The 26,503-nt window shown below is 44.8% G+C and overlaps 1 pseudogene; it reads left to right on the top strand.

Moving 5' to 3' along the window:
- Positions 1-22,489: 22,489 nt before the first annotated feature.
- On the top strand, positions 22,490-26,158 carry LOC139052598 (uncharacterized; annotated as a pseudogene).
- Positions 26,159-26,503: the final 345 nt, after the last annotated feature.

Genomic DNA, 26,503 nt, shown 5'->3' on the forward strand with positions numbered 1-26,503 from the left:
AATTGCTAGACCCCTCACTAATCTTTTCAAGAAAGTCGTACAGTTCTCGTGCGGCTCTGCAGAAGCCACTGCCTTCTCTCGTCTCGTCACTCTTCTCTCCTCAACATCCATCCTCGCCCACTTCGACCCTGATGCCCCTACATAATTGCGCACGGATGCCAGCGGTCACGTGTCGGTGCCGTCTTAGCCCAGCGTCAGCGTGGCCAGGATCACGTTATTGCTTATGCGAGCCGCCTCCTCACACCATCGGAGCGCAACTATTCCAATACGGAACGAGAATGCCCTGCTGTAGCCTGGGTGGTTGCGAAGTTCCGTCCTTACCTTTACGGTCACGTTAGCCTGTTGACGACCCTCACTTCTCCAATATTATCAGTGCTGCTTCTGTATTCTTTGTGTAGCAGCTGCCTCATTTCGCCGACGAGCAACGTCGTTACGCCTACATCAGAGCACTCATCGACCGTTTTGAACACTCTCCGGCCGACACCCCTCTATGCCTCTTCGTCCTCCGCGACGGTACTCTGTACCGCCGTAACCTTCATCCGGACGGCTCTGAGTTCCTACTTGTCATACCTAAACCGTTCTACAAGAGCTTCACGACGCACCAACGGCAGGACACCTCTGCGTATCTCGAACCTATGACCGCGTACGTCGCCGTTTTTTCTGGCCGGGCCTTGCCCGTTGTGTACGACGTTACGTCACCGCTTTTGAACTTTGCCAACGACGCAACAAGCCTTCCCAGCTCCCCGCTGGTTAAATGGAGCCGCTCGACATCCCTGCCGAGCCCTTCTATCGTGTCGGCTTAGACCTTCTCGGCCCATTTCCGCAATCTACATCAGGAAACAAGTCGGTTGCAATCGCGGTGGACTACTCGACCCGCTGTACCATAACCCGCGCTCTTCCGACCAGTTGCGCAACTGATGTTGCGGACTTCCTCCTGCATGATATCATTTTGATTCATGGTGTTCCGCGTCAACTGCTAACAGACCGTGGCCGTACGTTCTTAGCCAAAGTCATTGACGATATCATGCGTGCCTGCTCACTACAGCATAAATTTACCACCTCCTACCACCCTCAAGAGAACGGCCTCACTGAACGTTTGAACCACACCTTACAGGCATGCTATCCAAATACGTTTTAGACGACCACCGTGACTGGGACTATGCTCTACCTTACATTACATTTGCGTACAACTCTTCCCATCTCGAAACTGCTGGCTTTCGGCCTTTTTACCTTCTGTATGGCCGTGAATCAACGCTACCACTGGACACTGTGCTTCCATCCACCACAGCTTCAACTAGCGCTTATGCCCGTGATGCTGTCGCCCAAGCTGACCATGCTCGCCAACTTGCACGCATTCGTCTACAAGTCTCAAGGCAAAAAAAAGCAACGCTACGACCTCCATCACCGTGATCTCCATTTTGCGCCCGGCACCCTCGTATTGCTATGGTCACCATCGCGTGAAGTTGAACTTTGTGAGAAACTGCTTTCCTGCTATACAGGCCCATATCGCGTGCTTCGCCAAGTAACCGATGTCACCTACGAAATAGCTCTAGCCACGCCCACTACGTTCTCCGCTGTGACAACCAGTGACATTGTCAACGTCGCCCGACTCAAACCCTGCAACTCTCCATGCGCCTTGGATATTTAACAGCACCATGACGACGCTTTTGCCGCCGGGGGTAGTATTACGAAGTCATCGAGCGATGTTCAAGGGACGAGCCGCCGCGAGAACGACGACGAAGTGGGTCTGTGCCCCTGGCGCGAGCGATTGTCAGCCTGGTGATTTGGCTCCAGTGTAAATAGACTGCATGTAGCCTCTTGATTCTGTATCTTTCCACACGTAACACTATGGATCGGGAATTCACTTAAAACTGAGGTACACCCGGCACTGTATGATTCAAATAGTGGGTCAGTAGCGGGCTTGGGTGCTATCTCTAACAGATTACTTAAGAATTGGGACAACGAATCAACAAAATATCTGACAACATGCCTTAATTAATTATGGAAAGGTGGGGTATAACCAGGAGAATGGAGGATGGCCAGTACTGTCATATTACCAATGTCACTAATGATTGTACTAATCAAAGTACTAATCATTGGTTGTATTTATCGCTCCCCATCTTCATTTATTCCGGATTTCTTGCACAACCTTTCCACAATTCTTCATAAAGTTTCAGCTGAAAATAAACTGATTTTAATACTTGGTGACATTAACATCAATTTACTGGATACTGATAATAGTTCAGTAATATCTATAGCGATTGTTTTGTTGGATTCGGCCTTGAGTCCTTAATTACTTCTCCTACAAAAATTTTCCGCTTCTGGAACTAATACTCTTCTTGATCACGCCTTAAGCAATATCACACCATCTCCAATTGCGGGTATCATTGACATGCCTATCACAGATCATCTTTCAATTTTCGCGACCTTTGTTATAGAAAAACCTTACTATGACACTGGTTACTTCACATCCAGGTTCGACCGGGGTAACTTTGTTAAAACAATAAATGGCACCAACTGGTCATCAAGTGGTAATCTTTGTGATCCTGAAGAGGCACTCGAAAAATTCTGCTCATTATTTTTGAAAGCTGCGTGCGCTAGCACTACAACTTTCAAATGCAAAAAAAAGTTTAAATTCCAACGTACTCCCTGGGTAACGAAAGGTTTATTACCGAGCATGCGTAAAAAATATAATCTTTACAAGAAGACTAATAGACAGCCGTTCAATGTGAATCTAGCACATTGCTATAAAATATACAGTACCATGTTGAACAACCTACACAAAAATTCAAAACGGCTTTATTATGAGAAAGAAGTCTGCAACGCTAAAAATAATCCTAAGAAACAATGGCAACCTTTCAACGCCTTTTTGAATGCACCCCAAACTAGTAGAACCATTGATAAAGTAACTTATAAACATGATACTTGCACTGCATCGTCTTGCATAGCTAACTCATTCAGTGATTACTTTCATGAAGTGTTCAGTAATAGCCCGATAGCCTCTTCCTATTCATGTAACCATTGCAATCATACATTCTTTCTTTTTCCTGTCACAGCCCATGAGTTCTGTTCTGCTATAATAATTCTAAAAACACTTGCCCAGGTCTAGATAATGTCGCTGCCTATCACTTAAAACTTGTTGCCCCTTGCATTACGGAAACACGAAGCAGCACATTTAATCTAATTTTAAATGTGGTACCTTTCCAAGTTCGCTTAAGAAGGCAAAAGTAATTCCTGTCTTTAAAGAAGGTGATAAATCTCTCTTGTCTAATTATCGCCGAATCTCTATTTTGTCCTCCATAAGTAAACTTATCGAGAAATTATTTCTGAAACGTGTAAATAGTTACCTAACAAAGTTTAAGTTGTTTAAATCTTTCCAATTTGGTTTCCGTCCTGGCAGTTCGACGAGCTTACATCTTATTGCCTTAACCGATTACATAAGGTGTTCTATCGACCGTGGTAAGTTTGTTGGCTCAGTATTTCTAGATTTTACTAAAGCTTTTGACAGTGTGAATCATACTATATTATTTGCCAAACTAGAATCTTTAGGTATAACAGGTCCAGCTTTAACTTTTCTTAATTATTACTTACATGACCGTGAGCAAATAGTCTGTGTAGGGGGCGCTTATTCCTAGTCGAAAGTCGTTAATCAAGGGGTACCACAGGGTTCAATACTGAGACCCTTGTTGTTTCGCATTTACAATAACGACATACCCGATGTCCTTGACGATTCTAATGCCATTTTATATGCTGATGATACCACTATTTCCATGTCTGATAACTCTTCAGCAACCTTACTCCTTAAACTGAACAATGAACTAGCAAAAGTTGTTGAATGGTGTCATTTAAATCATTTTATTCTAAACCCTCTCAAAACTCAGTTCATGTTATTTATAACAAAGAAGAAGATCGTGCCGTTTTTCTCCCGAGTAACTCTCGACAGTCACCTTATTCCTGCAGCGGACTGTATTTTGTTCCTTGGCACAAAATTAGATTCTCACATGAAATTTACTAATCCTATTGTGTTTGTTAAACAGAAAACAGGTTTCGGCATAAGAGCTATCATAAAATCACGTGCGTTCTTTTCAGAACACGCATTATTATCTTTATAATTTTCCTTCATTCACAGTCATATCACCTATGGTATTGCTTCCTGGGGAAATACGTATAACTACCACCTCTCATCTATTCAACACATACAGAACCAAGCTATTCGCATAATCACCAAGTTCATTTTACTCAAATGCTCTCCCGCTACTCCAGGCAAGCATTATACTACCTGTACCTGGCTTGTTTAAGTATCATTTAGGAGTTTTTTTTAATTACTTAACAAACAGCTTCCTTACGAATTTTTGCACTACAAATTACTGCCTAATACCAACCACACTAGGTTTGCGCATAATTACAAATTTTTATTACCTACATGTAACACAAACTATGGGAAAATGGCATCCTCGTTTTCAGCTTTAAAAATATTGAATGACCTACCCCATGCACTTAAACTAACGCCATCTTTGAATGTATTCAATCATGAGTTAAGATGCTTTATTTCTTATTGCAAATAGTTTCATGTCCTATAACATGTTCTCTCTATAATTATGCTTTTTGATATATGCACTTTTTGTTTGTTTTATCTTACTAATGTATTGCATTAGGCGCATTAATTTGTTTTCCTTGTACTTTTTTATATTTGCTGCTTTAACATACGCATCTGTACACATATTTTTTTTTCTTTTTAGAACCGAGAGTCCCATTGCAGTCATTGACTTTGCGACCTTCGTCTGCATACTATTTGTTGTTTACTTATTGTTTATTGAATGACGAATAAACTGAAACTGAAACTGAATAAACTGAAACTGAAACTGAAAGCCGCGCAAACAACTCAACTTGGATAACCTCAGGCCAATTTCGTTAACTGAATGTCTATGCAACCCAATGGAGCATGTCATATTGAACAGGCTTACAAAGGATTTGGATGAGAATGACACCCTACCGTATAATCTGACTGGTTTCTGACCAGGCTTGTCCATACAAACTGCTATGTTGTTAATGAAACATCAACTGCTATTAGACAAACCAAAGTACACTAGAGTTCTCTTTGGGTTCGAGGTCAAAAAAGGTTTTGATAGAATTAATCATACAGCAATAATTGAAGTCGTTTCGGATCTGGGATTGGGCAAAAGACGCTATGGAATGGTCAAAACCTTTCTTTGTAATCGTTCAGCTCACCTTAGATTTGGAGATATTAAATTAAAGAAAATGGATCTCAGTGACAAAGGCACCCCACAAGGGTCGGTCTAGTGACCTGTGCTTTTCAACCTGGCGATGTCAAAAGTGGCAAAGGGATTAAAAGGGAAAGAGGGCATTCACTTTAACATTTATGCAAACGATGTGACTATATGGGCTGGTGTAGGAAGTATGGGACATGAGGAAGGACGAATTCAGAAGAGCATTTATGAGGTAGAGTTCATGTTATAAGACATGCGACTGAAATGCTCTGTTGATCAGTCTGAGCTCCTTGTAATCAACAACAGGAGAAGGGGTAGGAAACCGTGAGTATATGTTCCCGAGAAAGAACCCAGGTTAGCACTAACCATGAAAGCAGGCGAATCTATTAAGCAAGTATAATCCATTAGAGTCTTAGACTTATTCCTGGAGGCAAACAAGGGAAACGGAAGAACAATACAACACATCACAAGCAAGACGTAGGAAATAATAGTCTTGCCAAGGAGAATCCCTTACAGACACAAACCATTGCAAGAGGAGAGCGCCATGAGACGTGAACACACTGATTATGCATGAATGTAAAGAACAAAAGAAAGAATAGGTATTTATGATTCCACGAATTTTTTGCCACCAACGTTCGGCTATTGATCAAAAGTTTCTGGGCGACACCCACTTGACCTGCCTGTCACGCGACGTCACAAAACAGCGAGAACTCACCACGTCAAAGTGACGTGTACGCGTTAAAGATGCATTATTATGCCAAACAAAACTGACTTTCCTTCTGAATAGCGGCAAGTTGTCCATTTCTGAAAGGAATAAAAGCTGGCTCAGGCACTTGCTACTCGCACCTGCCGGAGAGGAAGATTTATTTTGCGCACAATAAAGCTTTTTTGCGTGGCCGTGTACCGTTTTCGAGCACTTTCGGCATGTTCGCTACCTTCTTCTGTCAACAATTGTTTGCTGAGCAACCGTTTTAGCGGCATTCTTAACCTTCCGCTGCATGCCGTCGCGGTTTGTGACCAGCCACCGCAAGATGAGTAAATTAAAACAGACCAATCACAGACGCCCGCACTACCCTCTTCATCCAGTTATCCAATTTCAGTGCACTCGCTCGGCCCTATCGAATCCCTCTCCACTTGCGCGTGCTCCTCGCCTCTTGTCAGTCAATTTGATAAGACAGACTGCTCAGTGCAGGCAATGTTATTCGTTTTTTAAAGCAAACAAAGGTGACCTCCTATAAACAATGAGAGCGTTTTATTGGCCTGTTCAGAACCCTGCTGGTCACTGCCCGATGCTTGCGTTGGTGGTCACGCAAATTTGACGTCAGGAGATTGGAATAAAAACACATTAGAATATTTTTGCGTTATAGGGCCCAAGGTATGCATATATGTTGGTATTTGCAAAAGCAATGAGCTTTTTTTTCGTGATTCCAATGAAAATTTATATACAAATCGCGCGGTTCCGTTAATTCTCAGCGTGTCTTTATAGAACTCTTTAGTGTTGTTGCCATTCTCGCAAATTATGTTACAAGCGTTCCCAGTGTGCATTGTACAAAACATGCTCACCTCGTTTCTAATTCCGTTATTCCCTGAAGCGAGTGCATTTTGCATCACGGATTGTGCAACATATGAATGTATCCTATGTCTGACTCGAGAAAACCATAAAACCATAATATATAGTATTTCTTGTTGTGGCAAGTGATCACGGCAATATCAAATATTTCAAAATGTGCCAATGTTGCAATAAACATACTTGAAATGAGCGTTCGGATACTGGTTTCTTCATACCCCTTCGATCATCTAAAACACTGCGGAGGTCCTACTCGGTAATTTTAAACCTGCTTCCGCAGGAAATACGCGTGCATGGCCCACACCCTCCAGATGGCAACACAGATCCTCAAAAAAACAAATGACTGAAAATTTTTCTGGACGTCGGTATTTCCCTGGGCGCTGCACCCACATTCCTAATATCCATTGTATTGGACTAAATCTCCAATGCTGGGCCTAAGGAGGCTATCAGTATACTTGGGCCTCAAAATTACACCTACATTCCTCATGAAGTTGACGTCTAGTGCGCATTGGCAAATTAAGAAAAAAAATGATACATTTTAGTTAGATAAGATTCGAAAACATTGTTGCTTGGCAGATTTAGATGCAAGGTATGAAAGACAACGCTCTGGTTATCCCTGTCTTTTTTAACCAAGTGGCACATATCTTATAATTTTCTTACCACTTTGTTCATAAATTCATAATGTGCTTTAATAGTTGGCATCATACTACTTGGAAATATGTCTCGTACATGGGCGTCAATTATAGGGAAGCAGGGAGACGGGCCGCTTTACTTTTTTCACATCTGGATGTTGGCAGTGAACATGAAGGACATCCAAAGAGTTTGACCAGGAACACGAAGAGAATCAACTAGTTGATAACTGTAAACTATAGATAGTGTGCCGTGTAAAACTGTGGCGCAGTACCTCATGACACCAGAGTAATCGCGAATAAAGCATGAAATGAAATGATGAGCCGATCAGTCGAAAAAATTTCATAAGGCACCGTCGTGAAAATACGTTCGTTCGTGACTTAGAAGACTCTCTCGCAACTAATGACGAATGCTGCAAACATTTGTTTCACAGGAACATATATAAGCACAAGAAATTCAACTTGTAAGCCAGTTTATTAGGAATATGAATTATGCATATTGCGCGCTGCTCTTCACGTAAATACCCCATTATGCCTTTGTCTAGGGCAGCTTTGTTGTCGAAGTCCTTTTTATGATCTATGTATTTGCATTTCTAAATAAAAAGTATATGCGTTCAAGTCTAACAGAAGATGTGTATAGACTAATATTCGAAGTGACAGTTTCCTGTGGCGTGTAGTTGGCTGGCTTCCCATATCAAGCTCAATGTGGTATTGGTGAAGGCATAAGATTTGTCGGCGTTACTGCGAATGGCAGAAAAAAAACAATGTTTCGCGTATGCATCAACGCAACTCCTGGAATGTGATCCCACCTGTTGCATACGATGAAGTAAAATACGTAACTGGAGGTTTCATTTCACCTTCATGGAACTTTGAGTTTGTGAAATTATTTTTTCCGATTGCCCTAAGCTACTGCCCCCATCCCGTCACTCACGTATAACATTCAGCCTGTAAACCCCAGGTCGCTGCTGTTACGTTTCGCCTACGACGCGCGGTATAGCCGGCGCGGATGCAACGGACGCCGCGGCTTCATTCAAAGCGGAGGACATTTTGGCCCGTTCCGCGCCGCCGCAACGCCTCCCCGCCAAGCGCGTCCAGGCATGTTTCAGTGCCACGTGTCTTCAAGTGTGCGTGTGTGTGTGTGTGCATGGTGGTGCCCACGCTTGTCAAAGCGCGGCAGCCGGGGAGAGGAGCTCCCCAAGTGTGAAGCGAGGAGGTCAGACAGGCGCCGGCCCGGCGGATGCGTCACTACACTCGTCTCAACATGTCTCTCAGCGTGTCCGTGCCCCGCCATCAGGTGGCCTCATCACGAGGCCTTCCTTCTTGCCCTCGACTCCGAGAGTATAAAAGCAGCTGCCCCCGGACGCCAAGAGAGAGGCTCCGAATTCTTCCGTCGAGAAGCGTGCTCTCCCGTCTCTCCACTTCGGTCGATCTGACCGGCCGCTCTATTGCGATGCTAGAATAAACAAGTTGTTCTGTTAGCAGTCGACTCATGCTTGGCCAGGACCTTCGGATGCTTCCAGTTGTGCCCCGGCCGCCAGGCCAACGCTGCCATTGGGGCTTGCGACCCAGATGCAACAACTGGTGTCAGCGGTCTGATTGCAATATTGCTCAATACTGACAATGAATTATCCCCGTTCAGAAGCTGTAACAGCGTCGACCTATTTATTATACTTGAGAGCATCATCAACATGCCTTTCCTACAGTATTTGGAGTTGGTCTTTGCTCAGCGTGAAGTGTTCTCTAATTTGTCAATGCGACGGCATTATAGGTTCCATTAAGGCCAGAATACATGGAGCGAATATGCGACGAATAGTCGGCGTTCGACGCCCGGCCGCGTACGCGCGACGCGGGACGGCAGAGAAAACATCGTTCGCAGCAGATCTAGCTGGCGCAGAAAAGTTCGTCGGGCGACACCGGAAGCGGCAAACGAGTGGCCCCCCAGAGCGGGCTCATCAGGTCTCGGCCCCGACTAGGCTTCCCCGCTTGTCCGTGTATCCCCATGCCGCACTCTCGTTCAGGCAGGTCTCCCGCTTTTCGTATTCATGGCATCCAAAGCGGCGCGGCCGCGCGCGCGTTGAGCCACAGAACAGAGCCGCGGAGTTGGAGGAGCCGAAAGTTGTTTACCCGCCAAGTGTTGCCACAACGCATAGCATCGCCGCTTTCTTTAAACTACATCGGCACATGAATGTCCCAAACACATAAAGAACACTTGAAATCATTTCTAAACAAAATTTTGCGTGTTTTTAGAGTGTTCCGCAATTCGAAAGCGATAATAGTTGTCCCTAAAGTTTTTTTTTTTTGTCATGTGTTTCACTACAGCGCATTTGCCTCGTCTAGCCCCAGTGATAACGCATCGGCTCGCCGGCGGCGGCCGCCGTGTCTTCGCTCCATGTAGCGCAGCCCGACGCGCCGCGGCTCATTTTCTGCCGCCCAAACTTCGTCGTGAAAGTTCGCTCCATGTATTCTGGCCTTTAGGCGAAAATCCGGCGTCGTAATCGACGGTGTGACCCAGCGATGGTAGCGAAGATGATCGAAGGCCCCGAATAGTAAAAAGACATAAAGAATGGTCAGATTGATGTCAATTTTTTTCCAGATAGATTCCAGTAAGCAAAAATAAGTTAGGCTTTAAAAAGAACATTCGGAACGTTTAGCTCTTTCTGGGAATCGAACCCGTGTCTCCGGGGCTCAATACTAGCATGCTTCCTTCCCCCACGCCACAGAGGCTCATCATAAGTGTTCCTACTGTGCGCGTCATTGCACGCTTCACGTCGCAGCCTTCTGGCTCGCTAAAGATAGGGTCAAGTGAGCGCGTCATTAGGCTCCTGACTGCATATCCAATGGACAAGAGATGGCACCATGTCATGAGTGTATACAATGAGAGTATTCCCTCCCACGCGTCCCTTGTTTTTCTGGTTTCTTCAATGAGGATTTTTCTAACATCAGCAAACACTGATTATAGATTATTGCAAAGCCAATATAACTACAATAATAATTTCGCATTCATACATGTAAGCACTCTCAACTGTATCTGTCAAATTTTCTGCTTTACCAAGCTAAATATCTGTAGCACTGTTACAGCAATTCAATGGGGATTTTTTGTTCCTGAATGGAATTGTAGTGACCTAGTAGGGCAACATTATTCGAATGACTGGTAATATCGAAAGGCACAATACTTCATCTTTCCTACGCATAAAAGAGCCCTTAGGTACGCCGATTTAAATATAACAAATAATGGTTTCTCATTTAGGTGTATTGTAATTACCTACAGTGAATATCTGGATTGGTAGGAACACATGCAAATCCTTTGCACAAAGCTCGGTTCTTCGTGTTAAACATTGCTTCACAGTCGCAATTCTTTCGACTTTGCCACGCGACATATTTGATACGTCGCGTTTGTTCCTAGTCGTTTGTGGAACTGTGAAAAATTCTGGGATATAAGAGTAGTATTTTGTGGAAGGTATAACGAAAAAGAAACCACTCGTTGTTTTAAAAACTCAAACTTGTGAAATCTAAAGCTTTGCTCAACTATTGGCAATACATTTATATACAACCACAGAATATTGCAAGATTACTACGTACGTGAGCCCGTATGGCTCGAAATTTGGCCACTCAATTTTTTGATGTGCACTCGATTAATATGTTCATGGCTACCGTTTCGGATCGTTGGTGCGACTGAAGGTGTTAAACAAGCGGCGTATGAATTAAAGTACTTTCATAATACCAATGTTTTTGCTAAAGCACTGCTGTTTTAAATAATGTTAGTGGATTCCCGGTTTATCTATAAAATTACACGCGTATGTTGCGTATGTTCTTTTAATAAATGTTTGTGAAGATGACGATAATGCGGGTGCATGCTACTAGTATGTTTGCTTTTTATATGATTTGAGAGGGTACTTTACTCGCATTTTAGATGCAACCGTTAAACCGTTGTATGTATACTTTTAGTATGTAATTCGACCAAAGTCAATCCACTGGCTAAAAGTTCGAAAATTTATAGGTACAATTTTAACATAATCAGGTCAAACGAAATGTCACTCAAACCTCTTGAGATTAATGTGTCATGAAACAACGATCTTGAAGTCAATATATACTGCTAACTGCTGCGCTTTAGACGAGAAGGGCAGAGTAAGGCACAAAGATAAAAAAATTATGCCGATCCCACACACTATGGGAATCGACATAATGAGCGGTGATGTTGACGGTGAATGTTTAATTTATTCAACATCTTGTGCAACACAAGAGTGGGGAGTTCATGTTAAACGTTATCTTGCGTGCACCACCATTATTTGTTTGCGTAATATACAAAACACAAAGGGAGAGGTGTTTGTTTGAGGCTTTGCTCACGCAATATTTAATCCCCTCTGGGAGGGTTGAGCATTATGATTGTTTTGCATGGCACATCGCATTGTGGCAGGAACCAGGGGCGTAGCCAGGGGGGGGGGGCTTATGGGGCTTCAGCCCCCCCCCGAAATTTTTTCGTGCTGTCCATGCACTGCCGACCAAAGCGACCACCGGCGCCGGAAATCACTTTGGATTTTGTCTAGAATGTCTTTGACGCTCGAAAAGACATTTAACCGCGAAGATTGCAAACTCGGGCTGGATTTCGTGGCAACGCCCATAAACCGGGAGTCACATAATGTCAAGCAGTCCCATCCGAGCACAAAGTTTCAAGGGCGCTTTGATGGTGAGCGGGCTCGCCGCGGCATCTCACTGAGGCCACGGAATCTAAGGAGCGCATGGATATCAATTGCGAAACTTTATGGGTATATATCTCATAAGCTCTTGATGTGAGAGGTGCATTGACATTTCCACAAAGTTGTGCTTTAGATTTTCAATTGCGGAACTTTGTGGGTTTAATGTTGTTATAAACATTTGACGCCAAAGGTCTATTGACTTTTCTAAAGTCTTACGTCAGAACATACAACGAGACAAGCCAAATGAACACACTAGCAGACGATTTGACAAAGCAGGCAGCGAGGTCCAATGAGACGAAGCGTTGGGGTGGTTCATTTGTGCCGTCATGTCAGATAAAAAAATATGAACATTTTTTTTAACCTACGCCAGAACATCCATGTCAAGACACTAAAGCCAGCCAAAGTAACTACGTTCTTATTTATTTTTTCTACTTTGACTTTTATTCGCGAGGACACATTGAGCCTCTTCAATTTTTTTTTGTTCTCGCTACCCTACCCGCGGGCTGCCAGACCCAGCAAGAGCGCATACGTTTTTCTCGTATGGCCCCGACCACCGTGCGGTGCACTTCGGTGCGCGTTCGGTTTGCTCTGGCCGAGTGGATTTTCACCGGACAGAGTTTTGGACGCTTTCTGGCTATAGCAGACGAGAAAAAAACAAAACAATGGTCGCTCGCCGCCATCACTATGGGGACTCGAACGATTGCACCGAATTCCTTGAGCGGAACCTTTACGGAAAGTCTTGTTTCGCCGCTGTAGGATACTGAGCAGTATGCGTATGGTTCTCAGTGGACCAAGCGTCTCATGTTTTCTTCGGTATTCCTTCCATAGCCCTATTAGGTGCCCGAAGTAGGCATTAGATTCTGGTCAACATACTTTCCTATGCGCTCACAGAAAAAAAATAACATTGTTGCGGCGCAGCGAATTGGCGCATGGTGAAAGTTCGATTTTGATACTTCTTTTGCGGAAAGTAATGGGCGACGGGACGCTTCAGTTGCCGGATACGTTTATTTTATTATTGCGAAAGCAATTATAAGGACACTCCAGGCGCATTCCTGCCATCGCCCTCATGTTTCGTATAAAGTCCAAAAGTTATAACATCGTGACCACGCGCTGAATGCTGTATGCGCGAGTGAAAGCGTAGGAGGGGAGGTGGAATGGGTGAGCCGACGATGGTGGCTCAGTCTTGTGGGCGCAAAGGAGAAAAGCGGGGAGCAAGCGCGCCGCCTTCCGTCGCGCGCAATACATCGGGGGGAGTGGATGGAATGGGGGCGGAATCTAGGATTCTGGGAATCTTTGATTGTGCAACATGTTTATTTGCCTTGTTTGAGGCATTATATACAGTTACTTCTTCTTACATACATAGACTCATTGGAGACTTATGCGCATACTTGAATATCTTGTTGCGAGGTTTTGTGTATACATGCAGTGAACTTTGTTTTCAGTGACACTTTTTTGTCCTTTATCAAGCCGAATTTTCGCATTTGCATATCCCATTGTATCTTTGCATTTCTAATGTACGAAGGCGAGTCAAATGAAAGTGAGCCTACCCTAACCGCGCAATAATGGTTCGGTTCATTATCTGCGAGGCATGAGCGTAGGAGAACGGCATGTCTCATTTACAAAAGTGACACCCAGGTGTGAAGATAAATGTTCTTTAATGCTCTCATACACTGGGTTGAATATGATTGCGTCACATAATGGACACTTCAAAAGTTGAACAGCTCGGTGTCGCGAAGTTTTTGACAGCTGAAGGTGTTTCCAAAACAGAAATTAATCGCCACATGACTGCCGTGTACGTTGAACACTGCATTTCATTGACCACTGTGAAGCGTTGGAGCAAACGGTTCAAAGGACGTTGCAAAGACATTCCAAGACTGAGCCAAAACCATCGTGCAGAACTTCTGCTTTTTATACGTGCTCTCTGTCGCGACTATAACTTCGGTGCAATTACTCACGATACACGACAAGGGACAGCTACTCCTGCGTAATACATTGGAACAAACGACAGCGTCATTGAGATTTTTCACTGGCCATTGCATATATACAAGAATATACGCACGGTTCTTGAATGACAAAGTTTCATTGGCATATTTGTCTTCAACTTGTTCACTTCATTGCCTTTTAACGTTCATATCAGCGGCATACACTGCTTTCCTGGTTCCGAACTGATATAGTTCTAAAGTTCGTGTGATATTTTTTTTTACCTAATAAATAGAAAAAAAACATGGAAGCATTGACATCAGTTATGTTGGGCACAATTTTTGGCACATACGAGTATAATATCTTATGAAAAAATACATATTTTACTTGCATTTACAGAGCGTAGCTTTCAAGAATTCGTTTGAAGCATCTTTGGCAATGACAATGCAGTTATTATTCGTGTATTTGATCCCTCGATAAATTGTTTAAGAGGAAGCTTTAGCTCGGGCCCAATCCGACGCGGCCTGTTCAAATACTTGTAAAACGCAGAAACGCTTTTCTGAGATAATCCTGCTAATCGCTTTTATTGAAATTGGTTGCATTTGAGAGAGAAAGTTATATCCTAGTGTCTGTTGGAAACAGAACTTCGATTTAGGGCCTGAATTTTGTTTAAAATATTTTGGAAAATTCGAAAGTTTGAAAAAATAGAAGCACGACGTTTACAAACTAATAGCTATGCATGAAGAACAGATATTGTGGTTCTGTAAACGGCATATATTATAACAGTCAAAGCGGACAAGTTTGCTGTGTCAATTTCTATCTTACGTGAATTGGTTACGTTATGTACAAGGGTTCTGCAAAAGCCGTATTTCCACAATACTAAATTTTTTTGAGATTCATGTGTAACATATCTATTTTGTGCGCTATAGATGTACTATTATATGCAATTCACAGAATTGTGATATCATTTTTCATTGTTGAGTCACGGAGTTTTAAACTTGATAATTTCGTTTCTCGAAAATTTTCAATTTTGGCGAATTTTTAATAAATCATTGACCACCTAAATGAAAAATAATAAATACATATATATAAAAATATATTAAAAATACACACACACACACACACACACACACACACACACACACACACACACACACACATATATATATATATATATATATATATATATATATATATATATATATATATTCGGCCAGTGGCGTAGCCCCCCCCGAACAAAATTTCTGGCTACGCCACTGGCAGGAACATTATACTTGAATTGGATTTTGGCGTTGCACGTGCAAAAACCGCGATCGGATTATGACGCAGGCCGTAGTGGCGCATTTCGAAATAATTTTGGCCCCATGGTGTTCTTTAACGTGTCCCTATATCATAGTGCGTAAGCGTTTTATTTCGCCCCCGTCGAAATGCGGTTGTCTCGGTCAAATCCGTGACTTCGAGCAATGCCGTAGCTGCAAAGCTACCATGGCAGGCACAGAAGCGCTCATTTTACGTGCGACCGCTTCTGTTGGGGCACCTAGACCCTGTGGTGCGCTTTAATTATTGCGGCTCTTCTGCACGACGTGCGTTTGTTCGCTAGACATATTTGTATGGTTTTGTTTTTCAGAAATAGCAGAAACGCACCATACCGCACCTTGAACTTAAGTTTATCCAGCCTATCCTTGCCTTCTTACGTCACCTTTCCTTATCTCGCTCCCCCCCCCCCACTTGTATTGGTACGGGAACTGCGAGACAAGAGTGACAATGCTGTGTTCACTCGTTTCGCGACTGCTGCGTTGGTTCTACCCATTCTCTGCCCCCTCCAGCCTCCTCTCTACCATTATACTTAGACTCCCTCTGGAATTGCACGTTCGTAAAAGGGTAAGCGCTTGCGGGGGGTCATTTATAGATACAGCTGTGAAGAGGCTAATGTGGCGAGGACCCCGAAGCTCCAGAGGGCACAGTGCAAATTCAACGCGGTGAGGTCCAAGCGAAGTCCTCATGTATCTTTGCTTCTCTGCCATGCTCCTTCCATGTATATACATGATCTAAACCGCAGCAGCAACGACCACAGCAGCCGCAGTGATAAAGTCGAAGGAAAAGGCAAAGAAAGCTTCGTTTTAATAACGGGAGAGGTCTATACCGGCCGACAACTTTCTGTGGCTCTGAAGGGAAAGCTACGAGGACGTATATTCTGCACATGGGTCACCGCGCCAAGTAGTCTGCCAGCGTTTGACAGTGTTTTCGTGGCTCGGAAGACACGCTGAATCGACACTGCTGCCACGTACGACAGTTTCGCGTTGGGCCAGACGCGGAAGGCTTAAGTTTGAATACAAGTAAACTTTTACAATCGGTGGTGTATTTATCTTATTTAACTGTTGCTAATAAGGTTTTTATGTTTTCTCTTTCCCAGCTTGAACTAACGTCGATGAAAATACGGGACTCTTTTCAGAAGCGCTCTGACTCGCGCGCACTTTGCCTCCGTAACTTTCTCGTCATAGCTACGGAAAGTAGTCCGCGAGTATAGCAACCGACATTTATTGAAGAACGTTCCGTCTTCTGTACATTAACCAACAGCCACGTTACGCCTTCTACCGTACCGACGATTTGAAGAAAATTTATGTCTCGTACTGCCCAATACACGGTGTATTGACACACTGCGCTCCTTCGCTGAATATGGCGTTTACCTCTATGAATTCCCGGCTATATATATATATATATATATATATATATATATATATATATATATATATATATATATATATGTATGTATATATATATATATATATATATATATATATCGCGGTGGGCACCCTTCTTCTTGCTTAGTAACTCAGGGGACCAACTGCAATGCATGCTCACTGACCTGGAGAGGCAAAACAGAAGAGTGGGTCTAAAAATTAATCTGCAGAAAACTAAAGTAATGTTTAACAGTCTCGGAAGAGAACAGCAGTTTACGATAGGTAGTGAGGCACTGGAAGTGGTAAGGGAATACATATACTTAGGGCAGGTAGTGACTGCGGATCCGGATCATGAGACTGAAATAATCAGAAGAATAAGAATGGGCTGGGGTGCATTTGGCAGGCATTCTCACATCATGAACAGCAGATTGCGATTATCCCTCAAGAGGAAAGTTTATAACAGCTGTGTCTTACCAGTACTCACGTACGGGGCAGAAACATGGAGGCTTACGAAAAGGGTTCTACTTAAATTGAGGACGACGCAACGAGCTATGGAAAGAAGAATGATAGGTGTGACGTTAAGGGATAAGAAAAGAGCAGATTGGGTGAGGGAACAAACACGAGTTAATGACATCTTAGTGGAAATCAAGAAAAAGAAATGGGCATGGGCAGGACATGTAATGAGGAGGGAAGATAACCGCTGGTCATTAAGGGTTACGGACTGGATTCCAAGGGAAGGGAAGCGTAGCAGGGGACGGCAGAAAGTTAGATGGGCGGATGAGATTAAGAAGTTTGCAGGGACGGCATGGCCACAATTAGTACATGACCGGGGTTGTTGGAGAAATATGGGAGAGGCCTTTGCCCTGCAGTGGGCGTAACCAGGCTGATGATATATATATATATATATATATATAGATATAGATATATATATATATATATATATATATATATATATATATATATATATATATACAGCTGCAAGAGAGTTGAAGGAGGGACCACAGTCATTGCATTGTGTGTCGAAGTGCGCCTCCCCGCCGTCTAGCGCTTCGTTCCCTGTTAGCTGATCCTTAAAACATTTCTGCCTTAGGAATTTATTTACCTTGCTTTGTCCCTGTCTTCGATAGCGGAACCCGTAACAGTCTGCAGTCGAACTCACAGAAAAAGCAGCACTCAATGGGTACAGCTGCATTGGCATCCTAACCAGGATCACTCTGAAAGCCTTGACAACGTCTTTACAGCATTACTCTCCCAGGTCTCATATTGGAAAATCTGTGGCCGGAAGGCCGTGTTTACTACCAGCTTGGCTACCAAGTAATCAGTAAATCTACTTATCGAATATATATGTGTAGGTATAAAGAAATGTGGGCAGTTTGCACTAGTGGTGCAGGGCTGGGTAACAGCGGAGCTAGTTCCGGCTTATGCTAAGTATAGCTAGAATGTGCTAAGTTTTCCGAGCTTATACATGGCATGGCAACATTCACACTAAGGGTTGCTATGTTCTTTTTTTAAGTTTTGCGAGGGTATGTATGACTTGGCTAGGTTCACACTGAGTGTTGCTAGGTTTTGCTAAGTTTTTTGACATATGCATCGCTTGGGTACCTTATACCAAACGTTGCTATGTTTTACTAAGTCTTACAACGTTATCCAAGGTTTCACTATGCTCACACTAAGTGTCGCCTGGATTTGCTGTGTTTTGCAAAACTTTTGTGAGGTCATACGTGCCCAGGCCGGTAAGCCACACAAGCCCCAGCGAGTCACACGCACACAAGACACAGTAGGTGTATAACAATTTATTATGTACGGGGCTTCAGTATCAGTCATCATTATCGTCGGTCTGTTCCTCGTCCTCGAAGTTCGACCATCATCGTGGTTGTCGTCATGGTCGGTGGGGTTGGTGAAGGCTTCGCGAAGCACATGCAAGGCAGATCTCTTCTGTTCAAAGTTCCGCATCGAGCTCACAGTGGAGGGACTCACGTCGAGCCAGAGCAGCTCAAAGATTCGGCAGCTGTGCCAGAACTCTATGCCGTGCAATGCGCGCTGGAAAAGGCCGTTCACACATCCCATGGTTTTGCGTTGGAAGTTGTCGGTGACGCGCAGGCCCGGAACTAATTCACGGCGGCGCCGAGCATTCAGTCGGCAGCATTCGTTGTCTCTGGCCCCGCGATCATTGGCTCGGCGACGGCGCTTCTCGGCCGCAGCCTCGGTGCAATGAGCAGGATCGGGTCTCGCTCATAGCGCCAAGCTTCCTTGTAGGTCGCACATGCGACGACTGTTCCCATAGACTATGCTCAGAAATTTGCGGTGAAATCGAACGTTTGCAGTAACCCGTGTCTCGGTGGGCTTGACGCTGCAAATTTTCGAGCAGTCGCAAGCCGGGATCGCTTTCTCAGTGACGCCGACTATTCAGGCGGCGACTCCCCTTCTCTAGAGTGAACTTCGGCATCCTCAACTCGGCGTCGTCCCTTCAAAGCCGCAGCTTCGGCGCAGTGTTCCGAATCTGCTCGACGGCGACGCACAGCTTCTCCCTTGGCAGTATGGCGCTATTCCTGGTAAGCCGATTCTTCTTCAGGCGTCCGGGCTTTCGTCCGTCTTGCCATGGCAGCAGCACGTACGCACGGAGTCCAGGAGGTGAGAAATGTGCCGCCGCACCCGCCCGTGCTTTTATTTACCTGTGACGTCACGACTTGACCCTTTAATAATGCGTCGGCGGTGACTCATTGCTTCTCGCTTGGCAGTTCGGCGTGACGACGAAACCGTGACGAGGATTTCCTTTCCAACTAAGTGAACAAGGAACCCGTACGCGGTTCCGAAACATCAGACTTGGATAGTGACCGTGACTGGGGACGCAACTGATTTCAAGTTAGCTGTCTTCGTCGACGGATTCCCGCGAGCCTAAACTTTGGCTGCCGTTGTTGCCTGCTGGCCGTGATGGTCCGCAGCGCTGCGAGTGATAGCTCGTGGGTGAAGTTATGGTTGAGTTGCACCCTTTTTCGCCATCGATCTAGTAACCATCATTAGAGGTTTCATGTCGAGCGTGACTCCAGACTTCAGCAGCTCTTTTGAAGTTCTCTTTGATAACAAATATGGACACCTTGACAATACTTCGTCCGAGACGGCTGCTTCAGTCCCAATTTCACCTAACGAACTTTTCAAAGTTACTTGGGCTACTGCTAGACTCAGCGTAATTTTTTCCCAAGGCCTGCCGTAAGCACACGTAATCCCCTTTGAAATCTGCTGCCTTTACGAGAGAGGAGTGCACCATGGTATACGGTGCGCCTGTGTCGCGCAATATTTTGAATTCCGTTAACTTCCATGTCCCGAAGGCACGGATGCAGTATGTCTTCGCTTGGTTCGAGCAGGAACTGGACCGGGGACACTTTCTGGGACACTTGCTCTTTAAGCACTCTTCTTTGGGTGGGCACATGCTGAATGAGACGGGTCACTTGCGTTAGTGTCTCCTGAAGATTCGGAAGTCTAGCTACTCTAGAACCGTCTTAATGTATTGTGAGGCCAAAGACGCGGAGGAAACAAACTTTGGGGATATCGATTCCATTGAGTCTGACTTTGGCATCTGAGGCGACGTAGGCTGGTGGTCTTCCCCGGGTCCATGCCTTGAGTATGAGTAGCTCTGATTTTTCTGGGGCGCACTGGCCGACATCATGAGAGGTACTGTTCTATCTAATCCGTTGTCTCTTGTAGTGTAGTTTGCTGTTGGCCGGTTCTGGGCGCTTTTGTCCATAACATTATATCGTCGGTGCATATTGTACGGCTTAAACCTTCGATGCCATCGAGTTGTTGCGGGAGCTTATTGACGGCGAGATTGAATAGCAAAGGTAAAATTACTGACCCCCATGGAGTTCCTTTGTTGAGCATTTCAAACCGGTCGCTCCGGATGCTGCCGATCTCTGAGAAAGTCGTGCACGTATTGGTGGGTCAGGATTCCTCAGTTTGTGTCTTGGAGATTCAGGAGGATTGCTTCATGCTTCACAATTTCGATGTCTCCTTTTACATCTATTGTTAAAATATAGCACTTTTTGTGGCGTTTTAGGTAGTCCAAGGGGTCTCCCTTGAGCTGTAGTAGTATATTTTGTGCTAAGAGGATTTTTAGGAAGCCAAATTGTGTCAGGCATGAGTCCTGAGTCTTCGAGGTATGCTGTGATGCTATCGTGAACCATGTGTTCGAGAAGCATTCCAGCGCAGGAACTAAGGGAGATGGGCCGTAAGTTGCTGATTTGTTGGGGCTTGTTGTGTTTTGGGATCATAATGACTTCTGTGTGCTTCCATTCTGCCGACAGCTCACCTTTTCCCAGCAGTTATTCATGTATTCGAGGAGTCCATTTAGGGCCTTGTCTGGGAGGTTTCGTAGGATGTTGTTCGTCACCTTGTCATTCCATGGCGATGTGTTACGGGTCACTTGGCAAGGGCGGTATGGAGTTCAGGAAGCGTGAAAGGGCTGTCGAGGGTGAGGTTTCGTTTGCCTTTGCACGGTGAGCTCTTATATGTAGAAAGGTCGACATTTGGGCGAGTTGGTAATGGTTGAACATCTTGGCGGGGCAGCGCAATAAAACGATGACAGAAGGCAGGAAACACACCGGACAGCGCTGTTCTGTGTGTTTCCTGCCTTCTGTCATCGTCTTATTGCGTTGCCCCTTCAAGATGTTGAACCCTTATATAGGGCTTTCGTTGATTACGAGAAAGCTTTTGATTCAGTCGAAACCTCAGCAGTCATAGAGGCATTACAGACTCAGGCTGTAGACGACCCATTTGTAAAAGTACTGATATATATGTATAGATATTTATAGTCGTTAGTTTATAATCATTCCAGAGAGTGAGTTGATTCTGTTGCCCCGAATCGTGCACTCGTACTCCTTTCTAGGTCGTGTGCTGGTAACCCCATGCCTTGTGGGGGAGCATTAAAATCCCCTAATATTACGAGTTTCTGGCCTTTAGATAGTCTCCTGTCTTGCGGGATGAAGTTTACAAAGTCGGATAACGGATCCCTGGGTGGACTATATAAGCAGAGTACGTATAGTCTTTGGTGTGTCTACTTCTCAGGTTACACTTCCACTAGGGTTTGTTCCATGGTTGTTCCCTGGATTGTGTGATCTTTCTTGGTGAGATTTTTCTTCGTCAGGATGGCAGTTCTCTGAGATCCGATGTGTGTATCATACCCCTGTATACGCAGACAGGCTTGATAAGTTTCTTGGATAGCGAAGGTTACTGGTTGTTCCAATTTGGTAAGTTTTTGGAGGTTTGCATTTTTTTGGGTTCAGGTTGAGCGACAGTTCCATTGCCACAGCTTCATTGGTAGTTGTGGTAATCTAATCTTGGTATTACTTGCCGTCTTGTTCGATATCGTTGTTTTCGTCCCGGGCCATGGATTCTGGTCTGGCTGCATTGTGGTGGTCTTTGCGTGCTTTTTGCGAGCCGTGTCGTTGTTGTTGAGTAGCTTTTCTACTGTGGCATTCGCTACGTCGTTATGCTTGGCATAAGACATAAAATTTCTGAGGTCATGGAGGGTAGCATCAACGTTACTAGATTATTTTCAGTTGTCAAACTCCGCCGCGGCACCTGACCCCTTTCTGTCGCGCCCGCGGGGCGGCAGCCGCGACACTGTCGGCCCGGAGGCGGGCGGTGGGAGCCACCACGTTGGTGCGAGCAACGTTTGTGCGAGCGGACAGAGACGCCGACGAGTGCAGCAGCGTGCCACGTTTTGCGCGTTTCTTATTTGTGTTCCAATAATATGCTGCTCCCCTTGTGAGCAAGCATGCCTCGGTGTTTTGTGACAGGCTGCAGGAGTGGGTACGACTCAGTGCAATCTTCAAACGAGAAGAGACATTTTTTCAGGCCGCCGAAGACTCATCCCCGCCTTCGCGAATGGCAGCGTGCGATTCCGAGGCTCGACAAAGAACTTTCCAGGTCTTGTGTGGTGTGTGACGTACACTTCCAGCCAGAAGACTTCGTTAAAGATTTCGTGCACAACATAAATGGTGAAGTGGTCGCCATACCAAGTGTTAAGTGGGCGTTAAAGGAAGACGCTGTACCATGTCTCTTTCCGAATTGCCCTAAATATTTATCAAAGCCCTCAAAGAAGCGCAAGCTACCCACTGTGAGACCAGCTCGTGAAGTTAAGCGTCGCAAGAAACAAAATGGAGGCGAAAATGAAAACGCAGTGCCCAATGAATGTGACCATAGAGAACGAGTGCGCTCTACGGACGACGCCGTTGCCATCGAAAGCCCTGCATCGCTGTTCGCCGAGCTTTCGACCATCGCTAAAGCGGGCGAACGCCTGGAAGGCTGGTCGATGGAAGCAGTTGATGATACGGTTGTGCTGTTCAAACTTGTACTGGAAAATGCTATTCCTTGCATTGAAAAAGCCGTAACAATATCAAGCGAGCTTGAGCTAACTGTTAGTGCGAACGGCCTACTTGTACCGTCAACCATCTATGCCACAAACGCGTCCGTCTAAAGGACTTCACTTCGTGACTTGAAATATCTGGTCAGCTACACAGACTAAATGAAACCGTGCGAAGGTATCCCCGCCAAGCTCTATCCAGAAATCGAGTCATCAACGGTTGCCACGAAAGGCGGCGAGACGTGGAGACGGAAGGCATGTACTGTCATAAGCTTAAACACCACCTGTCCAGAATGTAAGATGCTAAGTAAACTCTTCATGGACCGTATGAAAAAGCGCCAGCACCGAAAACCAAGGCAAAGAAGCATCCGTTGGAAAGCATTGCGTCGCAAAGCAATGCGGGCAACACTTAGAAGAGAAAAACTGAAACATGAGTTTGCGGTGGTGAAGAACTCCCTTCGTAATATCACTGAAGCGAAGATCGACAGTGCTCTCCACGTTCTCCCAGCAAAGCAGCAGCTCTTGTTTAAGACAGCTTTGATGGCATCGAGGGCTCAGGCCAAAAAAAGGAGGCGGTACGACAACGAGTGGCTAATGACCTGCCTTTTGTTACGGATATCAAGTCCGAAAGCATACACCCTAATTTCGGACATGGAACTGTTGCCGCTTCCTTCCAAGGAACGCTTGCAGCAAATAATCAGTGGCATCCCTTGCAGGTTCGGCTTCAATGAAGTTGCCTTGAGGAATATTAAGCTACACTTCCACGACAAGGATCAGCTTAAACAGTATGGTGTTTTACAGCTTGATGAAATCAAATTGAAGCAGGCTGTTGCATTTAACAAAGGTTCCTGCAGAATGGATGGTTTTGTTGACTACGGTGACCTGAAAGCCGAAAACCCAAATCAACTCGCAGATCATGCACTAGTTCTCACGTTCGTGCCGCTCTTCGAGGGCTGGGTGCAGCCGATAGCAAGCTTTGCAACAAGAGGAGCAGCACCTGGAAGGATCCTTTCGGAGCTTGTGTTGAGCGCCATCCTTGAGTTGCGCAAGAACAATGCCTCGGTGCTTGCTGTAATCAGTTATGGGGCCGGCAACAATAAGTCAATTTTGGGCTGACTGGAAAGGTACATTCCGCACGTCACTACATTGAGAACCCTTGGGATCTTTCCCAAAAGATATACTTCGTCTGTGATGTTCCCCATATCATGAAGTGCATCAGGAATCTTCTACAAAAGCACAACTATGAAATGGTAAGAAACAACACCGTAGTCATTGTTTTGAGTTTCAACATTTTGTTTTTCTTTCAGGCCGGTCATCATCAAATCAACTTTTAACATTACAGTGCACTCTATGAAGCAGAAAAGGATAAATACGTGCGAGTAGTCCCAAATCTGTCAAAAGCCCATGTCGCCCCTTTACAATCTTCATAAGCAGAGTGTCCGACTAGCTACAAAGGTGTTTATCACTTAGAACGTGCATTTTTCATATAAATGGGTCGGTAAATACCATTGCTTCCTCTCATAAGACTAACTGAGATGTTCTTTCTTAACAGCTGTTTAGCCGCGGAACAGCCATTGGTATTAGAGTGTACCGAGAAGCCAAGGCAGCAGGCATGGAAGACTCGGAAGGCACAAAGACTTTTACCATGATGCTGAATGACTTGTTTGATGCACTGAACACAAAGCTGCCAGCCAGAGGAGTCAGGCGCCACTCGAAGGAAATACAGGTAATGCGTCATATGGGTGGTTTATTGGGCGAGTTATTACATTATTGCGTCATGCAATGCCAGTGAACAGCAATGAAACAAGAAAAACAACGAGAAATAGGCAAAGTTATAGTTAGGGAGAGTACAGTGCCCTTCCTAACTATCACTTTGTTTTTACTCCTCTTTTTTGTTTGTATTATTAAAAACTTGCGAGCATTCTACGACGAAATAGTGTACCAGACCACAGCCTTTTAACTTTGTGTGCATTTCCTAAGGGCTATAAACTTGTTATGCTATTCATTTCAGGTCATCAAATATTTTTTGGAACTGCTAAACGTGACAGAGCAGAATGCAATCCAAAAAAACCTGAAGCTTTTTGTATCACAACAAACGACAGAGTCGCTGCGAGTAACTCTGATGTTCACTTTAGATATTGTTGATGATCTGCTGCGTCAGGGTGCGCTCTATGTTTTCACAGCCAAGTTAAATCAAGATCCACTGGAGGTAAGGCACACTGTTCACATTTGTTGTGACTGCATTCACATTGTACTACTTGCTAGAAAATTCACCCACTCTGTTTTTTCAGCGACACTTTGGACTGGTGCGTTCCTTTGGTGGAGATGAGTCCCATCCAACTATAACCAACTTCACGCAGATATTCCGCCTTCTAAGCCTGTATACACTTGTTAAAGCAGCGCTACGTGGGAGTGTGGAAGGTGTGCCAAGCCCTGTGCTCGTCGGCATCAACGACACATTCACACAGACCAGAGAAGCCTGCAAGTCAAAGCAATGTATTCTTCGCAGTGTCATTGAGGCGTCGTTGATAAGTTGCCTGGAGCCAAGCAGTTCACCAGATTTTGCTTCCAATGAGCACACCTATGCTCGAGGAAACGTAGAGGACAATGTTGTTTATTATCTGTGTGGATATATCATACATAAAGTCAGAAAGGCCGCACCATGTGATCTATGTATAGCGGACATAAGCTCTGAAATCCCAGCAGTTGGTAGCGACAGTTACTTAACTGAGTACAGAAGTTTCAAGCAAGGTTCCTTAAAGCACCCGACGCCAAAGATGCTGGGCTTTATGAAGACTGCGAACAAAAGTGTGTCAGCTTCCCTGGCTGAGGCAGGCCTTTGCGGGAACATATTTAGGAAAGATTTAGATGACCTAGAGGGGTGCTGCCACCCTCTTCTTGGTTGTACAGAGCATATGTTCGCGTTCACGTGCGAAGCACTGAATTTCTTTATTGTTATGCGGATGCATTTTTACTCCAGGGATATAAACTGCCAACTAGAAAGCAGCCACAAGGTATCTGTAGCAACCAAGAAAGCGCGTCTTTTGTGAATATCGATGCAACACGCTTAAATTCATCAATCCCCCGTTGTACCGCTCACGTTTTTTTTTTTCATGTGTACATAAAACATGCCACAAACGAAATGCCTCACTGACCTCTTCATTCACCTGTTAGCTGCATTTTACAGAGTGCACAATGTAAAAAGGATATTCTTCGAATACTTAGCGCTGCGGAGACCAGCAAAAGAAAAAAAAACCTGGCATTGAGTCGGCAGCGCGCTGCTGCCTTGGGAAACTTCCGCAGCCAACTGGGCCAACCGTGGCGGCAGCACCACCTCGCGAGTGGAGACGGCAGAGGGTCATGTTCTCGCGCCGCTCCCAGGCGGAGTTTTACAACTGAAAAGTATCTAGTAATGTTGGGTAGCAT

Source organism: Dermacentor albipictus, unplaced genomic scaffold (assembly GCF_038994185.2).
Source record: "Dermacentor albipictus isolate Rhodes 1998 colony unplaced genomic scaffold, USDA_Dalb.pri_finalv2 scaffold_27, whole genome shotgun sequence".
In the NCBI taxonomy this organism is placed as follows: Eukaryota; Metazoa; Arthropoda; class Arachnida; order Ixodida; family Ixodidae; genus Dermacentor; species Dermacentor albipictus.